Source organism: Condylura cristata, unplaced genomic scaffold (genome assembly GCF_000260355.1).
Source record: "Condylura cristata isolate star-nosed mole 26May11 unplaced genomic scaffold, ConCri1.0 scaffold00006, whole genome shotgun sequence".
NCBI lineage: Eukaryota > Metazoa > Chordata > Mammalia > Eulipotyphla > Talpidae > Condylura > Condylura cristata.
In genome coordinates, this window is record NW_004567107.1 from 46,890,355 (window position 1) to 46,915,106 (window position 24,752).

Consider the following 24,752-nt stretch of genomic DNA (forward strand, 5'->3'; position numbering starts at 1 on the left):
ACCCGCCCGCTGCTCCCCTCAGCAGTGTACTTCTTCGATCTGCCTGTTCTGCTCCCCACTCTGTCTCTGGTGAAACCTCTCACCGCCCCTGAGCCTCTGGCCTGTACCCCAGTTCTGTATGTACAAATAAATAAATCTTAAAAAAAAATAAAGTAACTCCTCTATTTTTAGTTACTTTTATTTTTAAAATAAAGTAATAATGGTGGGGTATTCATGCAGTAAACATTTATGTCTGAGATTGCCATCTAAGTAGATACATAAATAGAAGAATAAGCTGACTAAAATGGCTGACTCCTAAGGCATTCACAGAGTATCACTGCAAAATCATTACACAATATCATAAGTTATTTTGTCCTAATATTCTTAAAGATGTTGTCACGATAAAGTATTAACATAATGATGAAAATGGTAGTACAGTGAAGACAGGAATCCAAAATGTATTCATATCAAAAGATGAAGGAGGAAAATTTATGCTCTGAGCAAACTGTGTGAAGGTTATTACATTAGTGTTTTCAGCAAGCTCAAACCAAAACCCCATTAAATATTTGATCGGTATGTGAAAGACCAGCAAGTACTCTTCAGAACCATGGATATAAACATCTTGCAGACAGTTTAATGTATGACAGACCCATGAAAAAGATTAGGCATGATAAAATATGCAATGTTGGCACAACCCAACTGTGTGTAAAAATAAAAGTGATGGAAACCACGGAACAACAAATGAGAGCTAAAGTTAGTTATAAAACAAGCTGTGTTTGGAGACATGATTTCAATGCTGAGTGAGAAGGTTACATGCTCACACAAAACTATTTCAAATATAAAGGGTGTATTTATTATATTAGATCAGTTTCTCCAAATCTGCAATAAACAATGGTTATAGGACAAATGCCCAGGTCAAGCTTATTCATTTGTAACTGTTAATTAAAGAAATGCCAAATCTATTTCACCTTCAATTTTTTTTATAACTTTACTACTATTCTTGTAACTTTCACTTTTGGGAATTTTCTTTGGTTTAAAATAACCAGAAATTAGCAAATGTATAATTGCATAGAAGGAAGGGGCAATTAACACATCAGCTAATTTTCAGACTGGTTCCACGTGGCTTAATATCCGAGATTTCTCCCAGCAGAGCCAATAGGGAATAGCATACTATGAAATCTACAGATTTAGCCTTGGGGAAGATGAGGAAATGCAAGAGCTAAGGTACTATCCTTTGTTAGCTAGTAGGAAAATGCTGATGCAGGTTATTAAGCTGATGGCCTGGGGCGGGGAGAGGGACATAATAGGAGGAAGTTTTCAGTAATAAAAGCAATCATAGATAGTATGAGAATTATTTTTTTAAAAACCCTTTCTACAAACTACAAACTTACCAATTCATTATTTCACTCAAGCTATTAAAGAAAGTGTGCCATCATCTTAAAAAAAAAATCTTTGGAAGCTATATTTTAAAAGAAAAAATGAGCATTTAAATTCAAGTCTAAACATTAACTTTCCATTTAGACAAAGATAGAGAAGGGGCATGAAAATTAACTGAATAACTTAAGCTGGTAATTTAATATTGATAATAATAAATGTGAACAGTTTAATTTGTAGTCATGTAGTTTTAATTTTCTGTTCAGCAAAAGCTTACATATGAGGGACAGATCAGAATATCATCTACTTTCTAAAGAATAAAATAGTCCTTGGAATATATTTGTAAGCATTTTTAAGAGAAATTAAAAATAAATTAGATAACTGCTTTTCCTTGAATTAAATTAGAGGAACTGAAAGCATTTAAAATGGGTATATATATATATATGATTTACCTCTCTTTAAATAAAGCAAGCTCTTGGTAAATTTACAGTTCCTCTCTTTCCCTAGAATTTCAAAATAAAGTATAAGAGCCCCTTAGAAATCCTTCTATAAAGAGAAAATATATAATACAATGGGAGATTGTCCACATATAATCCCTTATAGTAAGAATATCCATTTATTATAGCTACCTTGACAGTCCCTTCACTTAGTTGAGGTATACACACACACACATATATACAAACACATACACACATGTATAACCTTTAAAATCAATATCAATTGAGATTTTTTAATTGCTCACTTCTTATGGCAATTAGAACCAAGAAATTTTTCAAATGCTAGGCTTAGGAAATACCATTCATTCATTTTTAATGAAAAAAAAAATCAATGATAATTAAATGGATATGACTTCACAGCAAGAAAAAACTGAAAGGCAAGGTATATTTTCTGCTTGGTCAATGTGTAAGCCATTAATATTACTAATATTAGCATTATTAAAGGGATACACAGAGTTTCTTCTTAGTCAGCTGTCACTCCACTGATTTTATGGCTGATTAAGCTGATCAGGCTCATTATTCAGTTAACAGGTTTCTCTGCAATGGTTGCATATACATCCCCCATGATTCTCAGATGAAATCAATGGGGGGCATTTTCTTTTAGGATCTGCTGCTTTCAGGATGGAATGTCTGCCTTCAAAGAATCACTTCATATCTTGTTATATGACTATTTATTAGCCCTTGTTAATGTAACCTCTATCTTAAGTTTTTGAAATGCTGTATCAGTAATGATGCCATACAAACTGCAAGACATGCTGCCAAAAATTTGCATGTGTTCTTCTCAAACTTGGAATATTTCAACAGAAAATATTCAGTTCAACTACAAAATCTGAATTTCAAATTATGTCAATATAACTATACATATGTGTGAGTGTATACACATACATACACTATATTGCTATATCACTACATCTCTACATATCTATATATTTCTACACATATCTATATGCATGTATACATGCTTACACACACACACACACACACACAAAAGAATATTAGTTCCAACACTGTGTAAGGTTCAGGAGTACATTTTTTAACTCAACAACTGCATGTCTCTCCCTATGCCTACCACCAAAGACCTACAGTAGTAACCACCCTCCACCAACATATCCATTCCCCCTGCCCCTACATCTCCCCACTCATTCCCTTCTGAGAATATCATTCTGTTTTCAGAGTACTAGAGTTTTATCTTGTTTTTCTGTTGCTTATTAATTTCTTTTTTCTTTATGTCCCACAAATGAGTGATATCACTCAGCATTTGTTTTCCTTCTGACTTATTTTACTTAGCATAATTCCGTCAAGTACATCCGCAATATACCTATGATATTAATGATGAGGCAAAATAACTTTGTCATTTATTTCAATGAGGCTGATAGTAGACATTTGTGTTGGCATTTTTATAAGTATATTTTATGAGGAGACTCAGGATAGGTAAATGACATGGCATTTATTTAGCTACTACATGAGAGAGCCAGTATTCAGGTCACAGTGACATTGACACTAAATTGCAATTATGTACCTTTCCAGAACCCAAAGCTACTACTAGGTGAAAATGGAGAATCATGTGCTTTGAAAGCAAGTGTTTTTTCAGACCCTAACATGCATGAATATATCTGAAGGTTTTATTGAAATGCAGATTGAGATTCAGCAGGTATGTTGTGAGGTATGAGATTTTGAATTTCTAACAATGACTCGGTGATACTTATATTGCTTATGTCTTGGCCACACTTTGAGATTGAAGGGAAAGTTAGATATTTAAAAAGTTCATGCCATACTGCTACAGTCCTTAAATCTCTATTCCGGTTGTATATTTTTGTTTCTTTTTTGAGAATAGTTATGAGAAAATACACACTATTTTAATGACAATTACTATAAGTAATCTTTAATATTAACAGCCATATAAACAATTAACAATAAATGTGTACCATATAGTAAAAGAGATGCCAATATGCGAACTGAAAACTTGTAAACAATGTCCTTGATTTATTTTTTACATAGAAGTTATTTGCCACTTTGAAAGATTTATTATAGAAATACAAGGAAAAGTAAGGAAGCATAGGGAAATTATTTTTTTTATTTACTAAACAATGAATAAACCTTTTGAAACAACCAAACTCCATGATGAATAAAAACTTCCCAAATTACAAGATTAACCTCACATCCAATAAAATCTAATGCTAATTAATTGTTGCATTGTTAATTTATTGGTGCATAATTACTAAATTGTTATCTGATCAGGTAATTTGTTTTCACACTGAGAAATTATCAGAACAAATATTCAAAAATAAAAGTTTATTAAAACATGGATTTGACCTACTGATTAATTCTACGGTAGATTTATTTAATTCTTATCATTATATAAATTTGCTCACTTTCTGTAAGCTATAAATACTAAACAAAGCAAAATGAAAAAGCAATCTACCATGTTTGAGTGGAGGAAAAAAAAAAACTTAGCTCAAATAAGGAAAGCTGGACTTAGCACTTTTGTCTTCCTTATAAAATGCTGCCAAACATTTCAGGTAAAATGCTAATGTCCACAAAGGATGCCCTCAGTGCTGACTTGGCCATTTAGGAGTCTGATTATGCATGAAGACATAAATATATTTGTAAGACATTTATTGGGTGTTCTAATTGTGGACAAATTGATTTATTAACTAAACAAATTCTAAAATGTCCTCATAGTATAGGACTTTGACATAGAAATAATGAATCTGGCTAGTGAAGCCAAATTCCAAAACTTGAATTTTTGTGTTTCAGTAGCTTATTAAAAAACCTAAAATGTAACATTATAAATTTGTTATTATTGCTTCAAGTCTCAATATTTGTCATTTAGAAAATCAGTCTTTCAATCAAGATATTGGAGTTTTGGTTTTAGAAGTAGAAGTACTCTTTGTAAGATTAAAATTTCCAACTGTTGACTTATTTACTAACTCTTAAAAATAGATTCAAATTCATATCATTGATTGGACTTACTCACATACACCTATAAACAGGATTCCCAGCTCATTTTCAACCCATTCTCAATCTTAAATCACTCCAAATTTTTGGGCTTATTGGCATAATAAGTAAATTTAGGGAATGAAAACTTAGGAAATGCAAAAATGTCTGAATTAGAAAAATACTAACATTACTTTTGAGTATGTTTATATATCTGTGAATGCTATTATATTTATAAATAGAGAAATAGAAATAAGAATTCAACTGTGTTTTTTTTTTTTCTTCTCATTTAAAAAATATTTTGGGCAATTTCCCATTTAAGATCACAACTTGAATAAAATAACATGAATTACATAAAACTGTCAATTCTTTCTATGTAAAATTTCTTTGGAAACTAGAAACCCATGAGAATTCAAAATACCATTGCCTCTGGATATGAAATTTCTTTTGTACATTTGACAATCTTTGTTCAAAGATTCCCCAGAGTTTTGTTGTGGTTATAAATAATATATGATTTGTTTGACCAAACACTGATTCTATACTAGATAATATTAGATAATTTTAGTGGGTACTTAGAACAAGTAAACAAACATACACTTTGTACGTACTCTATATTATTACATATATAAACACAGATTATATATGTATGTATACACACACACAGAGATGTTAAGATTTTCTCTGTCTTACAGTCCAGTAAGGAACATAAAACACATTATTAATTTCTTTTTAAATATTTATTTATTTATGCATATAGAACTTGGGTACAGGCCATAGGTGCAGAGGTGGTGAAAGGATTCACCAGTGACAGACAGGTGAACAGGAGAGGCAGATTGAACCGCATCATGTGGATCACCTCCAAGGCCAGGGATCAGCTTGCAGTGCTGTGCCCTAACACCAGTTACTTCACTAAAGAAGGCCCAACAATTTTATTTATATTTATAATTTTATTTATACCTAAAAAAATACTATTCTCATGAAAATTTATTTATCTGATAGAAGCACCATCTCTCTTGGCACTCAGTGGGCTAATTCATGGTTGTGAGATAGAGTATTTAAAAAAAAATGTATGTTTCTGCATATTATTATCTACCACTCCACACTTATTTGTAATAACTGAAAATATTCTCCTTTCTTAATTATACATGTATCATGTAGGTTTAATGAAATGACTCCCAATTTTGTATTAAATCTGAAATATTCTACATCATGACACTGGGTTCAGATATTTTGCTGGACAACTATAACAAAATCCATAGTTCTGTATAAAGTGAGTATGTATTAAAGCATTTCTACATCTTGAAAGAAAACACTTTCTACTGGCAAATACCAACCTTATCAAGAGTACCATTGTGATATCTTCTGGTAGTCTCAGGGTTCCTGAGGAGACCCAGTCCCACACGTTGCCATCTCTTGGAATAAATATTTGTTGATCCTTGCAAAACTGAACTTATTATTCTATAGCTATAACTTCTGGGGTTTTGATTATAAAAATTCTTATAATGTGAAGTAGGTTAGCTTCCATTTTAAAAGCATAGCAACCCTAAGCAAAGAAAAAGTTTAATTATGCCTACAGGATTAAGAAATTATTAAAAATACTAAAAAATATTGAGAATCTAAAGTTTCAAACAATAATTTACCTATCCTGACATGATTCCATAATACTACATTAATAACTCTTAGATACAAGCTCAACTTTGCACATTTCACAGTCATGTCTACAAAACTATACTTAATAGATTAAAATGCTTTAGCACAAGAAACTATAGTGCTATAAAACAAAAAAAATGGATGCATAAAGAAGGGAAGTTAAGGGAAGCTTTTTATATTTTTCCAATTTGACCGCACAACAGCTTATTTCTAAAAGTACACCTATCACATGCACAAAAATGCACAATGCCTATAAAAAAATAACAAAACATTTATCTGCCCATAAGTACTTGTTAATAACTTTGAAAAGTACATAGAAAAGAAGAAAAAATTCTCAGAGTTCACCTTATTTTTTGAAATCAAGTCAACATGGTTACTTTCAAGTATTTTCAAACCAGTCTTTGAAAAATTTACAACTTTAGAATAATATGCTCCTGGAAAAATACTTGATTATATGTTCTAGTAGTTCAGGCTTTCCAGTGGTGATAAACTCAGTTTTATGCAGTAAAAAAATTAATAAGTAACACAATAGAAAATAAAGGCAGTATTAAGACTGAAGTTCAATTTATGTATTAATTTTTAAGATTTATTTATTTATGTATACAGAACTGGGGGACAAGCCAGAGGTGCAGAAGTGTTTAGAGGCTTCACCAAAGACAGAGTGGGGAACAGAAGTACACTGCTGCAGGGAGAAGCCAGCAGGTCAGGAGAGGTCTGCCACACAATGTGGATCACCTCCCAGCGGGGGATGAAACTCACATTGAAATAGCTGCTGCTAGCTTGCCATGCTGCATCTTAACCCATTGCACCATCAGGGAGGGCCTCGGAAGTTCAATTTATTAGAACTTTGAAGTTAGAAGATAATTCTGTTTCATATCATTACATCCTATTCTTACATCATGGAAATTGAAGTTCCCAATCTATTAATTTTAAATCTTCATTAACAGAGCATGCATTCTTTCTTAACTTCTAGAAAATATGGCTGCATTGTAAAAAAAAAAAAAATGTTTAGTAGCTCTTGAGAATCACATGTGTGGATTTTGATGATAAAACTAAGTTCTATTTGCTAAATCATTATTATTTGTTAAAAAAAATGAATACATGCCAATACACTGTAATTAATAGTTTCTTTTTCTTAAAGAAGGAAGAGGCTTTATTTGGTTTTATCTTTTCCATAAATCCTTTTCATTATTGTGGACTTCATATCATTTTATATATATAAATTGAGAACACACTGTCTTTCTTAAAGCCACTTTCAGTTTTCATTGCCTTCATGTTACATGATTTATTTCAGAAGAGTGAAGTGGGACATGAAAGAAAATTTTTAACTAAGCATAATCCAAGGAATTAGAATTGACAGTATTATTATTTTAGAATAAACCTTTAAAAGTTACTATACATTTTAGACTAGTCCTTTATCATATCCTTGTATAGCATAGAGGATAATAAAGAATGTCTATGAATATACTTTTGCTAATTTATCTTTCCCTAATTGGGAGGGAGGCATGGAGTGGATGAAAGGAAGTCAGATATGTCTCCTTTGTTTTTGATTGAGAACAACTTAATGACTATAATGCAAACATAATGCTTTTTGGTTGAGCCATTTTACATTTGCTTTTTTTAAATTAAAAAGTGTGTATGCTTATTGCACAAAAGTTAGGGGGAAATGAAAAGAGAATAACAATACCCATGTGGACACAACTACTAACTTTGTTGCTACAATGATATCTATGCACATCATAGAATTTACATTGTATATACCACTGTAAATACTTTTTGCATTCCGTGTGATTAGATATATATCTGTTTATAATGTAGAACTTCATAAGCATGTTGATATACCTGAAATAGCTTGTCATATGGTATAACTTAACTACTGAGTTTCACATTTCCTGTTTTAGATTTTTTAAAATAATACAGTAAAAAATACCTTCATGCATCCATATTTGTAATTTCAGATCAGTGAATAAGAAACAAAAGTTTGAGTCTAATACACATTTATTTTTCTGGAATTTGATTTTCATTATATCATCCACATACTTAAAATGGCAGATGTCAATTTATATAACAACCTTGTTTTCTGTCTCAGTAAATTTTAATATCTCTGTGAGAAATTTTAATTGGGACTAAGAGAATGAGTTTAATTTGCTCTGGATGGTTCCACTAGGAAATCTCAAAGTAGATTGCTCCAACATGTGACAGATCTTAGAAAGAAAAATAAATCAAATTATATAGAAAAACAGTAAAGACAGAGAAAGTATGACATGAATTCTCACAGACTCCCACTCCTGAGTCAGATATGCATACTCTTATCTTGATTTTTATATGACAGCTTAGAAACTCTGTATCTTTATAATAATCCTCCTCCCCCCCTTTTTTTTTAAAGATTTATTGGTGCATACAGAACTGGGGTACAGGCCAGAGGCTCAGGGGCTGCGAGAGGCTTCACCAGAGAAAGAGTGGGGAACAGAACAGGCAGATTGAGGAAGTACACTGCTGAGGGGAGCAGTAGGAGGGTCAAGAGAGGTCTGCCACACCATGTGGATCTCTTCTGGGGCAGGCAGGGATCGAACTCATGCAGAAGTGGCTTTAGACCCTCAGTGCTGTGCTTTAACCTGCTGCGTCACCAGGGAGGGCCTCCTCCTCCCCTTTTTAGCCTCATTTTTACAGACTGGGTATCTGGTGAAAAATAAAATTCGACTTTTATTGATAAACTAATATGTACAGATATTGATTTATAATGATGCATGACTAAAATATATGTGCATGTATATACAATGTGAAAACACCATTACTCCACTTTAATTAAATTGTTTTAAAATCATAAACATTGTAATAAAGAGTAAAATATCTCATTAAATATTTCCATTGATTTCATGTTGAAAATAATATTTTGGTTGTGGCAAGTTTAATAAATCACTAAATAAATTTAAGAGCTTATTAAATAGTTAATGGAAATGCATTTTTATTTTTTTGTATATATATTTTTAAGTTTTATTTATTTATAAATACAGAATAGGGGTGCATGCCAGAACTGCAAGAGCAGTGAGAGGGTTCACCAGAGACAGAGTAGAGAGCAGAACAGGCGGGCTGTCTAAATACAATGCTGAGGGGAGCAGCGAGCTGGGTCAGGTAAGGTCTGCCACGCCAGGTGGATCACCTCCATGGCCTGGGATTGCACTGAAGCTGTTGTGGCTCACTTGCAGTGCTGTATTGTAACCCGCTGTGCCACTAGGGAGGGTCTGATTTTTTTTTTTTTTTAAGATTTATTTACCCATGCAAGAACTAGGGTACAGCCCAGAGGTGTGCAGGGGACACAATGGAGTATTCAACAGAGACAGTGGGGGAAGCAGAATAGGTTGATCTACTGAAATAAACTGATGAGGGGAAAGCAGGTGAGAGAGGTCTGCTGTGCCATAAGAATTAGCTCCATGGCAGGCCAGGGACCCAACTCGTGCTGCAGTGACTGGCAATAGCTTGATAGTGCTGTCTGTAACCCTGTGCCACCTGGGAAGCCCCTTTAAAGTTTTTTGATGCATACGGCTTATGGTGTCTGTTATTGTGCAACCTTCACTGAACTGGAATATTTCCCTTAATTTCATTCCTTGGATAGTTTTCATGTAGATAACAATAGAAAATTGCATGATTAGGCAACTGGTGAAGTGAGTCATTTTTCCCTTTAAAGCTGAGTGTAGGATAGAATGTCAAGCCCTAGGGCAGCTTGAAGTGTCCTGGTTTGCTGAATTGCCTTAATCATAGAGACACACAGAGGCTACTCCTTAAGCTTCTGCTGATTTCCTCCCTTTTGACTCTTCTGAGCTTAGTATAGATATGTAGGTAGATCTTTGGTGAAGTCTGTTCCTTCTCCAGCATGTCACTCAAATCATCAGCATTAATGGTAGTGAGATATAGATGATGTCGTCTTTTGAATTCAGGGTTCTTGGGTTCACTCTGGGAAAGGTTTCACCAGAGCTCCCCTTTCAGCGGCACATGGTGAGAATCTTCATGAGACAGAGACTCAGTTATATTTAAAGAGGAAGTTTATTTGAAAGAGAGGGGAAAAGGGAAGACACTTGGTTAGGTGCAAGTGGGCAGGAAGAGCTGCCCCAAAAGGTTTGCAGGGAAAGAGACCTGCATGGTTGCAGGCAGGCAGGCGGCTGCTGTTTTTCTGAGGGAGAGTGGGTGGAAAGCACCTCCATAGGCACAGGTGGACAGTGGAGTGGCTGCCCCCTGATGGTGGAGAGACTGTCCAGCTGTAGAGAGCTTCTCTTTGGGGGGGCTCACTCCTTATGAGCCTAGGTTTGTTGACTTTTTTTTTTTTTTAAAGATTTATTTATTTGTGCATACAGAACTGGGGTACAGGCCAGAGGTTCAGGGGCGGCGAGAGGCTTCACCAAAGACAGAGCGGGGAGCAGAACAGGCAGATTGATGAAGTACACTGCTGAGGGGAGCAGCGGGCGGGTCAGGAGAGGTCTGCCACGCCATGTGGTCACCTCCGGGGCAGGCGGGAATCGAACTCATGCAGAAGCGGCTTTAGATTCTCAGTGTTGTGCTTTAACCCGCTGCGCCACCAGGGAGGGCCGGTTTGTTGACTTTTAATAGAATCTGAGAGGAGGGAGATTCGCTAATGAGCTTCATCTCCATATCATTGTCCTTGTCTTCACCTGGGCGCCAGGCATCCTGGCTTTGGTGCCCTATGTCAATCTCTATGTCAATTGCTTCACTAGCCCCTTCTACCCATCCTTTTGTGTGACTCAGTCTTGTGATGCCTCTCTTGCATTCCTTCCTCCATCATAGACATGAGTTCTAATTCAACTTCATGGATCATACTTTATATTTCTGGGCTCCAGATTTGTTTTTTGTTTTCCTTTGCTTCATGGCCATCAGTGACTGTGTCACATTATGTAAGTCACCTTAGAGCAACTTCAAACTCATTATCAATGCATAGGCAATAGCCTTACTTAACTACCTACATATGTGCTTCCATAAATTCATTAGATCCTATGAGCAAATTCTTTATTCCATTTTAACATAGTGATTCTGATTTGATCAGTTTACTGATGTGATCAAACACTGATGAAGATACTGGTGTATAAGATGAATTCTATTATAATAGGAATCTCTAAAAACTAAACTATGAGGCACTGGCTTAGGGCCCACCAGTGGGAGGAAGCTTAAAGGGCTTTGAGAAGTCTAGACAAAAGCAAGGTGTCACTGAGAAGCCAGTCCCTAAACTATCTGAATTATCTGCAAATGTTGAAGTCTTCCAGCTGAGAGCTCTGAGACTCTGCAGCAGAGTTAACTACCCCCTTTGTGCCCTGTCTAAAATCATTCCACAGGCTGTTTTATTTTACTCAGTCAAGAGTGCTTTGTTAGCAGTAAGAAATGATTCATAAAGAAACTGATCATGGAAGTAGATCAGTCAGACTGCATCTCCATTCCTGCTCTTGAATTTTATAATATACCTTTAGAATCCCATATGTTTACAGAACACTTCTTTTTTTTTTTTTTTTTGCAGAATTTAGTCCAAAACTGAGTTTCTCTAACTTGCAATCAAATAGAGCCCTCACCATTCAGATAACAAACATTTTCAAAATTTGGCATAATGTTTAAAAAATAATCGCATTCCTATATTACAATCTTTGTATGCAACATTTGGAAGAGAAATGTTCCCTACTTGAAAATCCATGATCTGTTTATATGTGGCATTTCAATATGAATTTATACTATTTTTTTAATTTGAGGAATTATGCAGGTATTCATGCAATCATCTAGGAAATATTTACTGAGTGCTTCCAATATGCTAGACAGTTGGTTAAGCCAAAGGAAGGATACAAAGAATTGTATAGCTTCTAAGTAGTTAATCACATAGTAATAACAAGAAGACATGTAAACAGAAACTAACACATTTTCTTTATTCCACAATGCACTATTTTTTCCACATACAAATCTTTTGAAAATAAGGGCAACATAATGGGTGGGTGCATTTTTTCTTCTTGTAAAGCTGTTATTAAATCAACAATGTGATCATAATCATCCATGATGTTTTAGAAGGGAAGAAATACAATGTGGCTCAAGCTAGTGTGCGATAATTACCACAAGAGACACCAGGAGACTTAAGAATTTTACTAGCTCAGATAACAAGAGGAGATGTCAAAGCATGTCGACTAGGTGCAAAACAGAAGAGTATGATATCCTACCAATATATAATACAAGCTTTATCGTAATCCTTAAAATAACTGTAAGTGGCCCTCCCTGGTGGCGCAGCTGGTTAAAGCACAGCACTGAGAAGCTTAAGCCAGTTCCGCATGAGTTCGATTCCCGCCTGCCCCGGAGGTGACCACATGGCGTGGCAGACCTCTCCTGACCCGCCCGCTGCTCCCCTCAGCAGTGTACTTCGTAGATCTGCCTGTTCTGCTCCCCACTCTGTCTCTGGTGAAGCCTCTCGCTGCCCCTGAGCCTCTGGCCTGTACCCCAGTTCTGTATGCACAAATAAATAAATCTTAAAAAAAAAAAATAACTAAGTGGTGAGAATTACCTTCATTTTTCTTGATCACACAATTAAGGTTCAGACATGTGAGTCAAAAAGAAGCATTTTATCTCTAAAGTAAGGCATGCACATTTTTCAAAATATTCAAGAATTCACACAATATTCTTACAACATGTAAAGTTCACTGCATACTTTGTGCTAAGTCCTTTACATACAATAAAATTCAAAGTATTCTGAAATTATTGGGTACTTCTTTCTGTTCCCACTATAAAGTACCAACTTTACAGATAGGTACTACCTGGATAAATAAAATTACTAATAATACCACTAATGTTGATGGAGAACAAAGATGAAGACCCCTAATGTTACAGGGTAGCCCAGAGTAGACTGGGCTGCCTGTCTGTGGGGCCTCACCCACATGCTCACAACTGCAGGTACACACAAAATGGTCAATAACGGATTTATTTAAAAAAGGGGAAAAGAATAGGAAATGACACAGGGTTAAGAGAGCATGATACAAAGTAAATGGAAGACCTTATGGCTAGGCTGACTGAATACACCAAGTCACCGGGTATGCGGTCTGGAGAGCTGCTTCCCAAGCAAGCCAGCCAGAGACAGAGAGAGGGCAAGATGCAATCACGCCCATTTATACCCCCCAATTATCCCAGAATCCTTTTCTGCTAGCTCCGCTCTGGGGTCTTGCAGTTCTCTCCCTGGTACTGCTGGGAGTTGTAGTTTTCAATCACTGGAGTAATGTGTAGGGTCCAGAAAGCTGAAGTAGGGGGTGGAGTCCATAAGACTCTGCAGAGTTCCTTTAGGACATCCTTCCCCTTAACACTAATAGTGTGGTAAAATAGTCTCTGTGCTAAAAGGCTGTGCATGAGATTCTCAGGGGAGCATTAAACACTATTTGTGACATTTATTGTCTGTTTCTATTGTCTCCAGGTAAATTTCTTAAAGTCAAGAATTTTGTCTTTTATTCGCAGGTACATTACACCTTGGAATTGTGTCTGACAGAAAGTAAGCACTCGCTAGATATTTGTTGAATGGATAAACGAATGGAGAGAGAGAGAGAACAGTATTGAGAGTAATCCATGAGTGAACAGTAATTAGAATGGAACAGAAACAGGGCAGTGGGAGTTGTGCTCTGAAACACTGATTAGTGTAGTCTGCCTATGGTGTCAAGTGGGAGCAGAAGAAATCAGCAAGCCAGCCTCCCAGAGGGAGGTTGAAGGCACCCAGGCTCATATGCACAAGCCTTTGCTCCCTCACATTTTGTTTGTAGCTTGTTCAGCAACAGACACTGGAAAGGAGGGCAGGAAGACATCAAAGTAGCTGTATTGTTCATATTTTTTCTCCCTTTGGCAGCTATTTGCTCTTTTTCCTGCTGACACTACAATTTCAGCAATTTAATGATACAATTGTTTCTGAAAACAACACAGAAACAGACACCCTCAGACACTTAATTGGCTGCCCTGACCTAGTAGAATGTGCTGTTATCTAATTTCATTTTTTGAGAGTGTGGGGGTTGGGGATATGGAGAGGATGGGAGAGCGATAACATTTACTTCAATTAAAAAAAGGTAAAATCTTAGGGAGAGATATTAAACTCAGCCTGTATAATTAAAGTCCACTTTCCACTTCCATGACACACATTAGGATACTCATCAAGGTAACTCAATCCCAGCAAAGATGTTGCTAAAATTATCTATCTTCTAATTCAACCTAACTTTAGGTGAAAGGAATTTCATTTGCTATGGAAATTCTGTATTATTTTATATCAGGTTTACTCTGAAATGGTTCCCTATTGCTACTAAATCATGGCAAGAAGCACAATTGTTTTAAATGTCAGATCCTTTCTCCTGCACAATTTTGGTCTCTGGTACTGCTGTCTGATCAACCCCCGCATCATGCAATTGACTGAGATTTCCAACTCTTTCAACCCTTGAGAAGGCGGCTATTAAATACAGTAAATTTTAATTTTCTATTACTGCAAAATAACTATTTTTATGTATCTTATAAGGATAGTCCTCAGCAAGAATTCCCGATATTTACAACAGGCTGCCCAGAGAGCCAGAATAAATCTACCCAATATCTATGATTTCGATATATTAATTTATTTGAGCTGAGGTCAATTGATGCTCTATAATTTCAAGAGAAACTGTTCCCAGTCCTAACAATCTAGAAGAATGAGAATTGGAGGTATTACCTAAAGCTTGTGTTTTGTTCTTACCACAAATATCCTTTCTATGGCAAACATGTAATTACAGAACTTCTGGTCTTTGTCATGAGTCACCCTGCCCTTTTTCTGTGAACCCCCCCTCCTTTTTTCTTGAAATCCCAGAAATTTATCCAATGCCTTAGTTCATAAGTTAACCCTATTTCTCCTCAATGGCCTATGTGGATTCCCCATATATGTGTATGTAAATTTGTTTGATTGTCCTATGATATAACTGTTAATATTTTGATGATTGTCCATCCTGAGAATACTTAGAGAGGTTGGGGAAATTTCTTCCCTCTCTAACCCCTCCTTCTAACAAGTACTAGCAGAGATCATATCAAAGTTGACCAAACTTTTCCTCACGTTCATTTTTAAAATACAAAATGAAATGCTGGATTTCTAAATAGGCCATTTTACTTGGTGAAATAAAAAATAGTGAGTACACAAAATATTTGTCATTAATACACAGGTGCTATTTTCACACAAAAGTATATGTAAACTAAAGCTAGAGTAGGCATGAGCATAGTTCTTTACGTTAACACAGAATATGCATTTAAATTATAAGGTAATAGATGAATCATTGTACACATATATTAAATAGATTTTAACCTTCCATCCATGAAAAAAAGTACACTAGGTTTTCAGAAATGCTTCTTATTTTCAGGGCTTAGCTAGTATTATTTTTATCTTCCAGAAACCTGGAATATCTGTAATTATTGAACAAAGCTTTTATTACAACATTACTTCTCTCTTCAATAGCCTATCTCCATGTGTTCAGCTTTGCTCCTTCTTCAAGTTCTCACTTAAAACTATCAGAACTTGGTGTTTTGTATATCTCTTTTTCTAGCAAACTACATTTTGAAAATAACACATAAAAACGCCATTAAAATAGTAAACTAGCATTAATAAATAGGTGCAACCCTTAGCACAATGTTAGCAGAGGAATATGCTTTTTGTATCTGAAATAAACAAATAAGTGTGATGTAATTGGAAACTGTAGAATTCTAACAGACATGAAACAAAAATAGATGAAGTCAAGACTGTATCCTAGAGTCTGGATGTAAGGAGAAAACAAAATAGAAACAAGAGCCAAGAGTTCTGGAGAGCATAGGCTCCTCCAGTTAATCAAAGTCATCTCAGAGGTGGGAAGCACTGGAAAAGCCTGTGCTTTGCCAGCTTTGAGTGTACCAGGGACTTGGAGAAGAGACACTGAAGCACTTGAAAGAAATATGTAGGTAGGAAATGCAAAAATGCTGCCCTTGGTAGAGACAATGGTAGTCATTATTTTGATTCTGCTTGTTTGTTTGCTTCATTTGTCCAAGAACTACCTACCTTACCTCATTTTTGCTCTCTCTTTCAGGAAAGTGCCTCAGATGTGAAGTAAGATTTTAGGCCTCTGCATACCCTTTTAGGGCAGACCCTATTTTGCTAAAATAATGTATAGTTTGGATGGGTAATTTTGGAAGTTTTAGTGGTAAACTTTTATTATGAATATCCTTTTTTCTCTCTTTATGCACAAAAATGTTGGATACTAAGATCGCTTCCTTTGTCTTTGTGTGGTGGGTGGCATTATCACTTTCAGAGACATGTGAACCTTAATATTTGGGGTTCCTTGGGGTTACTTAGTATTTGGGGTCCACTCGGTCACAAGTGAACAGTGACATAAAACTTTGCTTTTTTTCACATTCAGAAGAATTCAAGGCACAAATCCATGGTGGGCACAAATTTTCCAAAGGCTAAGAAAGTTAGGTCTACACAATATTATATATCTCCCATATAATCAGAACATTAAAAAACAAACACAATGAGTGACTGTCCTTTCCATTAGTGATCAAAAAGAAGTTTCTGATTAACTACAATGCAGAATTGATAAGAACTATATCAGACCAAGACACTTAAGCAGTGCAGAGGGAATAGATATGAATCCTAATGATGAAATCATTATAACCATGTTATAAAAGATAACTTTTGAATGTGGTGATAGAGATGAAGATCATTCTCTATAAACACATGGATAGAATATTTCCAGATGTGCACTATCAATGTACTGAAAAGCCCATGGGGTTTGAATGCAGGGTATTTTCAACTGCAACATCAGCAAATATAGACACATACAAAATTATGTTAAGTCATATAATAATTCCCTCTCAAAGAAGATATTTTCAACTTTATATATTTAAAATTAAAAGTTTTTGTGTTTATTAATGTGGGGAAATCGTCAAACCAAAAATGACTTTTAAATCACCTAGTGACTACCATTTGTAAAACAGATTAACACCCTCAATATCACATTATATGTATATGAATTTTATTATGTAGGGGAGCAAAACTCTGCCACTTCAAAATATGTCTTTTTGAGAAGATGTTTATTTCACAAGAGGGATTCAGAAGGTTGGGTAGAGGTTGCTTTGATATTTCTAAGAGTTTTCTCCCAGGAACACTTAACATCCTTATATCTTTTCAAATGGAAAAGACAGAATTAAATGAGCATATTGTTTGCTATGCCTTCTGAACACATCCCTAACTAACCTTCGCTTTTTTTCTCCCACCACTCTCCAAACTATATTGAAGTAGTGAAACTATATGTTTTTTTTTTTAAGTCATTTGGACAAATTACTAAGTAATGCTGAGTCTTTACTGTGTATACAGGCTATATCTATTAATATTAAAATCTGTTTTTAATTTTTTCTCTTATCAAACTGTCTGATGCAGTCTAGAACAAAGAATAATTGCCTTTGCAACCCAGCAATCATAATTTCAATTACATTTTTATTCCAAAGTTTCTAAAAAATTTACAGTTGAAAATAGATATAGAAGTATAGGTTTATAGATATTCCACCAACATAGCACATCACTCTTTCCAATTATGTATTTCCAGTGAATTAAGATACAGTTCCAAAGGAGTATATCTAACAACTCACTGAGCATGTGGATATGAAATTTATGTGAAAAAAAAAATCAGGCAGAGTGTAACTGAATATGTACTATGCAAATTAATAACATTTATAACATACAGAAGATGTTCTCTTGCAAATTTAAATATAAAATAAAACTTTTTATATGGACTTATGCTTCATTTCTTTTCTGTTATGATTTAGAAAGTTCAAGAAACCAGAAACTTTAGATTTATTTAAAATAATATTAAGTCAACAAGCATAACAATAGTTAAAGCAAAAACTTACATAATGTGCTATTAATATCAACTTCACATATATTAACTTATTTAATACTATACAAGGTGTTATTTACAGGGAATATGCACATGAGGACTCACTAAACAGGTCACCCTAACACCCCAGAGTTTGCCCCACTTCAATCCTACAACATTCCAATATTCTTTATGTTAAACTTGTTTTCATCAGTTGTTGCTCTTTGAAACTTACTGCACTGTGAGAGATTATTATTTGGGGGAGAAACAAAAGTTTTTCCTCATTTTTATGCCAGACAGTAAGGAATTATGAAAAAACTTTCATTGCTATCATATGAGTATCATTCTATTTTTTAGTCCAAAGACCAGTTGGGATATAAACAAAGAAAACTATAAATGGAATTTGCCGCAGTCTAGCAAAACATCACAGTTATAAGCAGCAACAATGCTGAGGACCATGTTTATCCCATTTTAGGCACAAATGGCTACCAGGAGTCACAGAGAGTAAGTGTTACATTTCAGTCTTGCACAACTCAACTGTGTGAGCAATGAATGATATTCAAAAACCAGAACAATGGTCATCCTGGTGGCGCAGTGGGTTAAAGCACAGCACTAAGAAGCTAAAACCACTTTTGCATGAGTTCGATCCCCGTGCCCGGTGTTGATCCACATGGCGCGGCAGATCTCTCCTGACCCACCTGCTGCTCCCCTCACCAGTGTACTTTGCCGATCTGCCAGTTCTGCTCCCCACTCTGTCTCTGGTGAAACCCCTCACTGCCCCTGCACCTCTGGCCTGTACCCCAGCTCTGTATGCACAGATAAATGAATCTTAAAAGCAGAAGGCTTATTCTATATATGGAAGCCTAAAATCTAATGTTCAATTTCTATCCATGTTGATGCAACCTTTAACTGATAGGCTAGAATACTTTCACAGAAAAATTAAACAGAGAAAAGCAATGTCCATTACAAGACAATAATGCACATGTAGACCCAACACATACTTTTTTTTTGTGGTAACACAGTGTTCTCAGTATTCATTGCCTACACCAAGCCTTACTATCATGTTTAAGCTTATTTTTATTTTAATATGTCTATAGCTAATGGTATAATGCTACTTTGCTTTTCCACCGCAAATTCTAACTCACCTTTACTTCACAAACATCTGACCAAACAAAATGTCAAATCTTATATAAAGAATTTACCTGAATAGGCCCTACATCAAAGTCTTAGAAGCTGAGAAATGTTTATATGAACTACTTTAGCAAAAAAAAAAAAAAAAAAAATCTCCAGTGGAAAAAATATTGCTTTTGATAGGTATAACCCAAATTTGGAGCATTTTTTTTTCCCCTCAAAGAAGGCAGGATATAGAAATTCAATACAGAGAAGCTATACTTAGCAGCTGTATTGCTTATAGAGCAAACATACAGAAAATAAATAAAATATATTGCTTTTAAAGACAGTTTTCTTCATCATACTATTAACAGTTAAACTTGATTAACATTAGTAAGTAATACAGTAGTGATCATAACTTTCAGATGTGATCTTCCAGGTGCTGCTCTGAATAGATTATATATGCCATTTTCTTATATACTAACAACAATTTATTTTATATAAGGAGAGTGAGTATTGTGATTAAAGACACTTACCCAAGATTTCCATTTCAAACAACTATGCTAGAATTTGTACCTGCATCTGTCAAACATCACTTGAGATAACTATCTTATTTTGCCTTTAAAATGTATTAGCTACTTTTCTTAACCAGAAATGGCATTTGAAGACACAAACATACATATATATTCATACATACTCCTATTTGTTGCATAACTGAATGGAAAGATGACCACTATGGATCTCAGTTTATGGAGAGAATTTACAAAGTTAGAACATCAGAAGAACTTTCAGCTCTGATATATGGGCCCAGGGTAAAACACACACACAAACTAAACAAGATTCACATGTATTAATTCAACTAAGCAAGATGACATGAAATTGGTCAAAGTACAGTTTTCATTAACTTAACAGATTAAAGTTAGCATGTTATTGGCTTGATGTTTGCCAGCTTTGGTAAACACACATATAATGCCAGTAAAAAGGGTTCCAAAAGTTCTGGATGTTTAAGAAAGAACACTAATTAGGAGCAGGAGCTGTACAATATTGGTTATCAAGCCTGAGGGGAGAGGTTTTCAGGATTCCTCCCACTCTACTTGGTTGTTAAAACCAAGTAGTTCACTTAGAGGCTAATTTATTTTTAATTTTATAAATGTGTTCCTATTTTTACTGTTCCTTTGTTATAAGAGAAAATACATTAGAATAGCATAGGTAATCCTATCAGTGTATGCCTCTCAGAAGAAAATCAAATATATCTTAAACTTTCTTTCTTCAATATGAAATGTACTGTTAACTAAACAGGGCTCTTCAAAGCATAAGGATAATTTTCACTCTGATAGACTTCTCAGGAGCATTTCAGGAAAAGAAAAATCAACCAGTCATAATAGATGGAAGGGCTTTTTCAGAAGGGAATAATTTAAGCATTCAACAATTAGTAAAAAAACAGCTGTTGAGAGGAAAAGGTATATCATTTCTATTAAATTTTACCTTTGAGGCAAAATTGACCTACAATATGGTACAAATGATCAGTAATATTTTTTTCCACAAAGTTTCTAGAAATATGAGGGATTAAAGTTAGTACAGAAGGGAGATATTTTATCTTTAAAATATAAAAAGTTTAAATGACTATGTTTTCCTCATCAGTTTTTTGCAACCACTAGTTGGTCTCTTTCCTTATACATTTCCATCCTTGTTATTCAGCCATCAGTTCTTTCAAAGCAGTTTTGATTTTAGCATTGTATAAATTGGAAAATAATGACAAAAGACCAATACCTTTAATAACTTGCTGTTTATATACTAAAATATACCTTTAAAAAAACAAATCAGGCTTCAAAGTCATCCACCAACAAATCCCAGTTCAACCTTTGAAATATTTTACTCTGCCTTATATAGTCTATGATTTAACCTCGCATCCAGTGCTAAATGTCCCTACTCATTTCCAACCCCCAAGCTTCTTATATTCTCCTCTTGAAATGATTCCTTTATCCAAACCTAGCTAACTATCCCATCTGACTAAAAATGCTATTTAGTTCATTCAACAATTTTTCTATATTACAACAATTCAAGTTAAATCTTCCTATTTGAATTGCTCATTCTACTTTATTTTGACCAGTTATCAAGTGATCTCTACCTGAAAATTCATTGTACGTATGTTTTACCAATATTTTCACATTCACTTAAAGATATAATTATACCTAATGTGCTCACAATAGCACACTGTTAAATAGTTCCTATTTGAATAACAACAGTAAGAGCATATTAATCTTTGTGGTGTCAACTCAATTGGATCTTACTCACATTATTTGTTTTTCTATTAGTACCATGAACTTACAGTGTGTCATAAAACTCATTAAATCACACTGGTCTAGAAGTATATACTATTTGCATTGAGTTCTGCCTTTGTACAGAATTGTATATTACAGAAAACAGGAATCTTTAAGCCATAGAGAATTAGATACAAAAATAGTTTTCTGATTTCAAACAGTAAATCTATATACTCTAAGAAAATATCAACTATCTAGAGCTCTTTTTTATTTCTAAAGTTCTGTCAAGCGGGAATATTCGTATTAAGTATCTAATTTCTCATATGAAATACTAACTTTCTTCTTTCCTGTGCCATCTCAGGTACAACTCGATCTCTTCTTACACAGAACATCCTATAACTTTTCTGTACCTCACTTTTCAAGTATCCTACAAAATACAGAATTGAACTGAACACATATGACTTGCATTTAGTGTCATATAATATCTAAACATCTATGAAAACAGTTTATACAATTTTTCAATTTTTTGCCTAAGATAAAAAGCTTTTATTATGCAATGGAGAAAACAGTACTCAACACATCTGATTCTAGATAAGTAGACAACACTTACCGTCACTGTAGCGTTGAGGCAGGTGCTTTACTTCTTTGAGTCTCCATTTTCTTTACCTGCAAAAATGAGGAAATTGGACTAGATCCACTTTTTAAGTTAATTACTTAAAAATAGGCTTATTCTATAAGCTAAATTTTATGGGAGTACAAAAAAATGAAAGCAGAAAAACAATACATATTCTGGATAATACAAAGAATAACTCAAAGTTTGAGTTGCAGAGACCTCATGGAGCATTATGATTATCTAATATGTCATTGTCTAATCCTGTTCACAATGGATATGTAAGATATTACAAATGTTATCCATTTATCTTTCAAGGTATATTTAGATTGTAGCTATGACTTGCCATTTGAGTAGTGCTGCAATTAATATGGAAGTGATCTCTCTGAGATACTGATTTCTTTGAATATATATCTAGAAACAGGATAGTTGAAACATAAGGAAATTCTATTTTAATTTTTTGACAAAACTTCATTCTGTTTTCCTGGCCATGCTGCTGGCTCTTCCATTTCTTTAAATTTTTAAATATTCACTGACAGAAGTCAGGATAAACAAATGTAACACACACCACTAGAATATTAGTCATCCTTAAGAGAGAAGAAAATCTTGCCAACTGTGACAACATGAATAAGATCGGGGAACATTATTTTGTAAGTGGAATTAAATAAGATTCAGAAAAGAAAATACTACATGTTGTTATTTAAGATATGAAATTCAAAATTGTCCATCTCATAAAATCAGAAATTTGATGGTGGTTATCAAGGGCTGGGAGAAGTGGATACAGGGAGATGATCAATGAATATGTTTCAGTTAGCCAGTGTAAATGAGTTCTGGAGATAAATTTAAAACAATGTAACTATTTAACGATATTGTATAGCAGATATAAAATAAGGATAGATCATAAGAATTCTCAACACACACACACCAAAAAATGTTAAATATATCAGGTCACGATTTGTTAATTTGTTTCATTGCAGTGAACACTTCACTTTGCATATACTTATCAAATCATCAAATTGTATATCTTAATACATATAAATTTCATCAAAATATATGTGAAATAAAGCAGCCATTTTTAATATGGAAAAATTACTTGCCAGACTTTAAGCAATCTGTAATCACTGAATATTTGCAAAAGGTATTCTAGAGTTACAAAAGCTGTATAATATGTAATTATATTATCTAATTAGCTGAAAATTACAATGTGAAATTCTTTAATCCTAATTATTAAATAAAAGAAATACATATTGGACTACGAAAGACAAAACAGTTAACACATGAAAGCAATCAGACACTGATATTATGCTTTAAAGACTAAAATTGGCTCACCTCTCATATGGGTAAATTGTTTTCAAATTTTTATTATTACTAAGAATGTGTCAAGACAACAATATTGTAGAATGGCCATGGTGGGAGAGTTTTGCAAGAATTAAACATGTTTTTTGGAGTTAGGTAAGTAGTTTTAACATTTTAACATCACATTTCTGGGGCATTTATGTAACCTGTCTAAACTGCAGCTTATCTGTAAAATGCAAATAATAACATTTATCCCCCTTGCTTTTGTGTCCTTATTTCACGATTACTAAGTAATATCCACTATAAGAAAGCACTAATATTAAGAGCCTAATAAAAATTTGTTCCTTTTTCTTCTTTTATATAATTCCATGACAGATTTAATGTTTTTCAGCATAGAATGTGAAGCAATGTTATCAACTCAACTTTTTTAATGGTCTCTTTCACAGTGGTTTCTAACCTTTGAAGCTGTTAAAATAAAGTCAAATAATGATACTGCTGTGGCATAAGTGTATGCTAGGATCAATAAATTGTGGTTGTTGGAATAAATTGCAATTAAAGGGGGGTAGTACTGCATTGCCTGACAGTAGGTAGTCTTTCTGGCCCAAATAAACTCAAGTATCGGTCTGCTTTATAAGCTAATTAGTATGGACATCACATGCATTTCATTGGGAGGCCATCAGATCATATTGACTTCTGTCTGCATTTTGAGTGTACACTTGACATTTTTGTGTGTCACTTGTAGTTGATGAGTTCTATTTACTTGTTTACTTATAATTTATTACTATATTATATAGCCATCATTTATGATCAAGTAGAATTTCTTCATATAGAAAAATTGAACATGTTTATAAATAAGCACTATAACAGTTCTAAAATTTCAAAACTGCCACTATCCTTTCCTATTTCTATACATTTAAGGAAATTGTGTGCTTAATTTCAGAAATGAGAAAGGTATTAAAATAGTAAAGAATCATGATTATTTAATCTTTACAGCAATAGGTTAGAAAACAAGATACTTTATAAATGATTATTTAAACAATACATAAAAATGAGCAAAATTTTTGTCTCCCAAAAGAAGTGTATGTATTGAACATAAAATTTTGTGTACCCTTAATTCTAGTCAATATACTTTTTTATGTTAATGAATTTCAAAAAATACCTTTAGAATTATCGACTAAAT

At 34.1% G+C, this 24,752-nt stretch overlaps 1 protein-coding gene across 3 annotated transcripts in view; it reads right to left on the reverse strand.

Annotated features, from left to right (window-relative positions):
• The window catches only part of PTPRD (protein tyrosine phosphatase, receptor type, D), a 1,952,036-nt gene that overhangs the window by 1,685,368 nt on the left and 241,916 nt on the right, over nucleotides 1-24,752 (reverse strand). For all 3 annotated transcript variants that reach the window (XM_012721366.1, XM_004677659.2, XM_004677657.2), the window contains one exon: nucleotides 22,277-22,332. The gene's annotated coding sequence lies outside the window, so the exon portion shown is untranslated. The remainder of the gene's footprint in view (nucleotides 1-22,276; nucleotides 22,333-24,752) is intronic.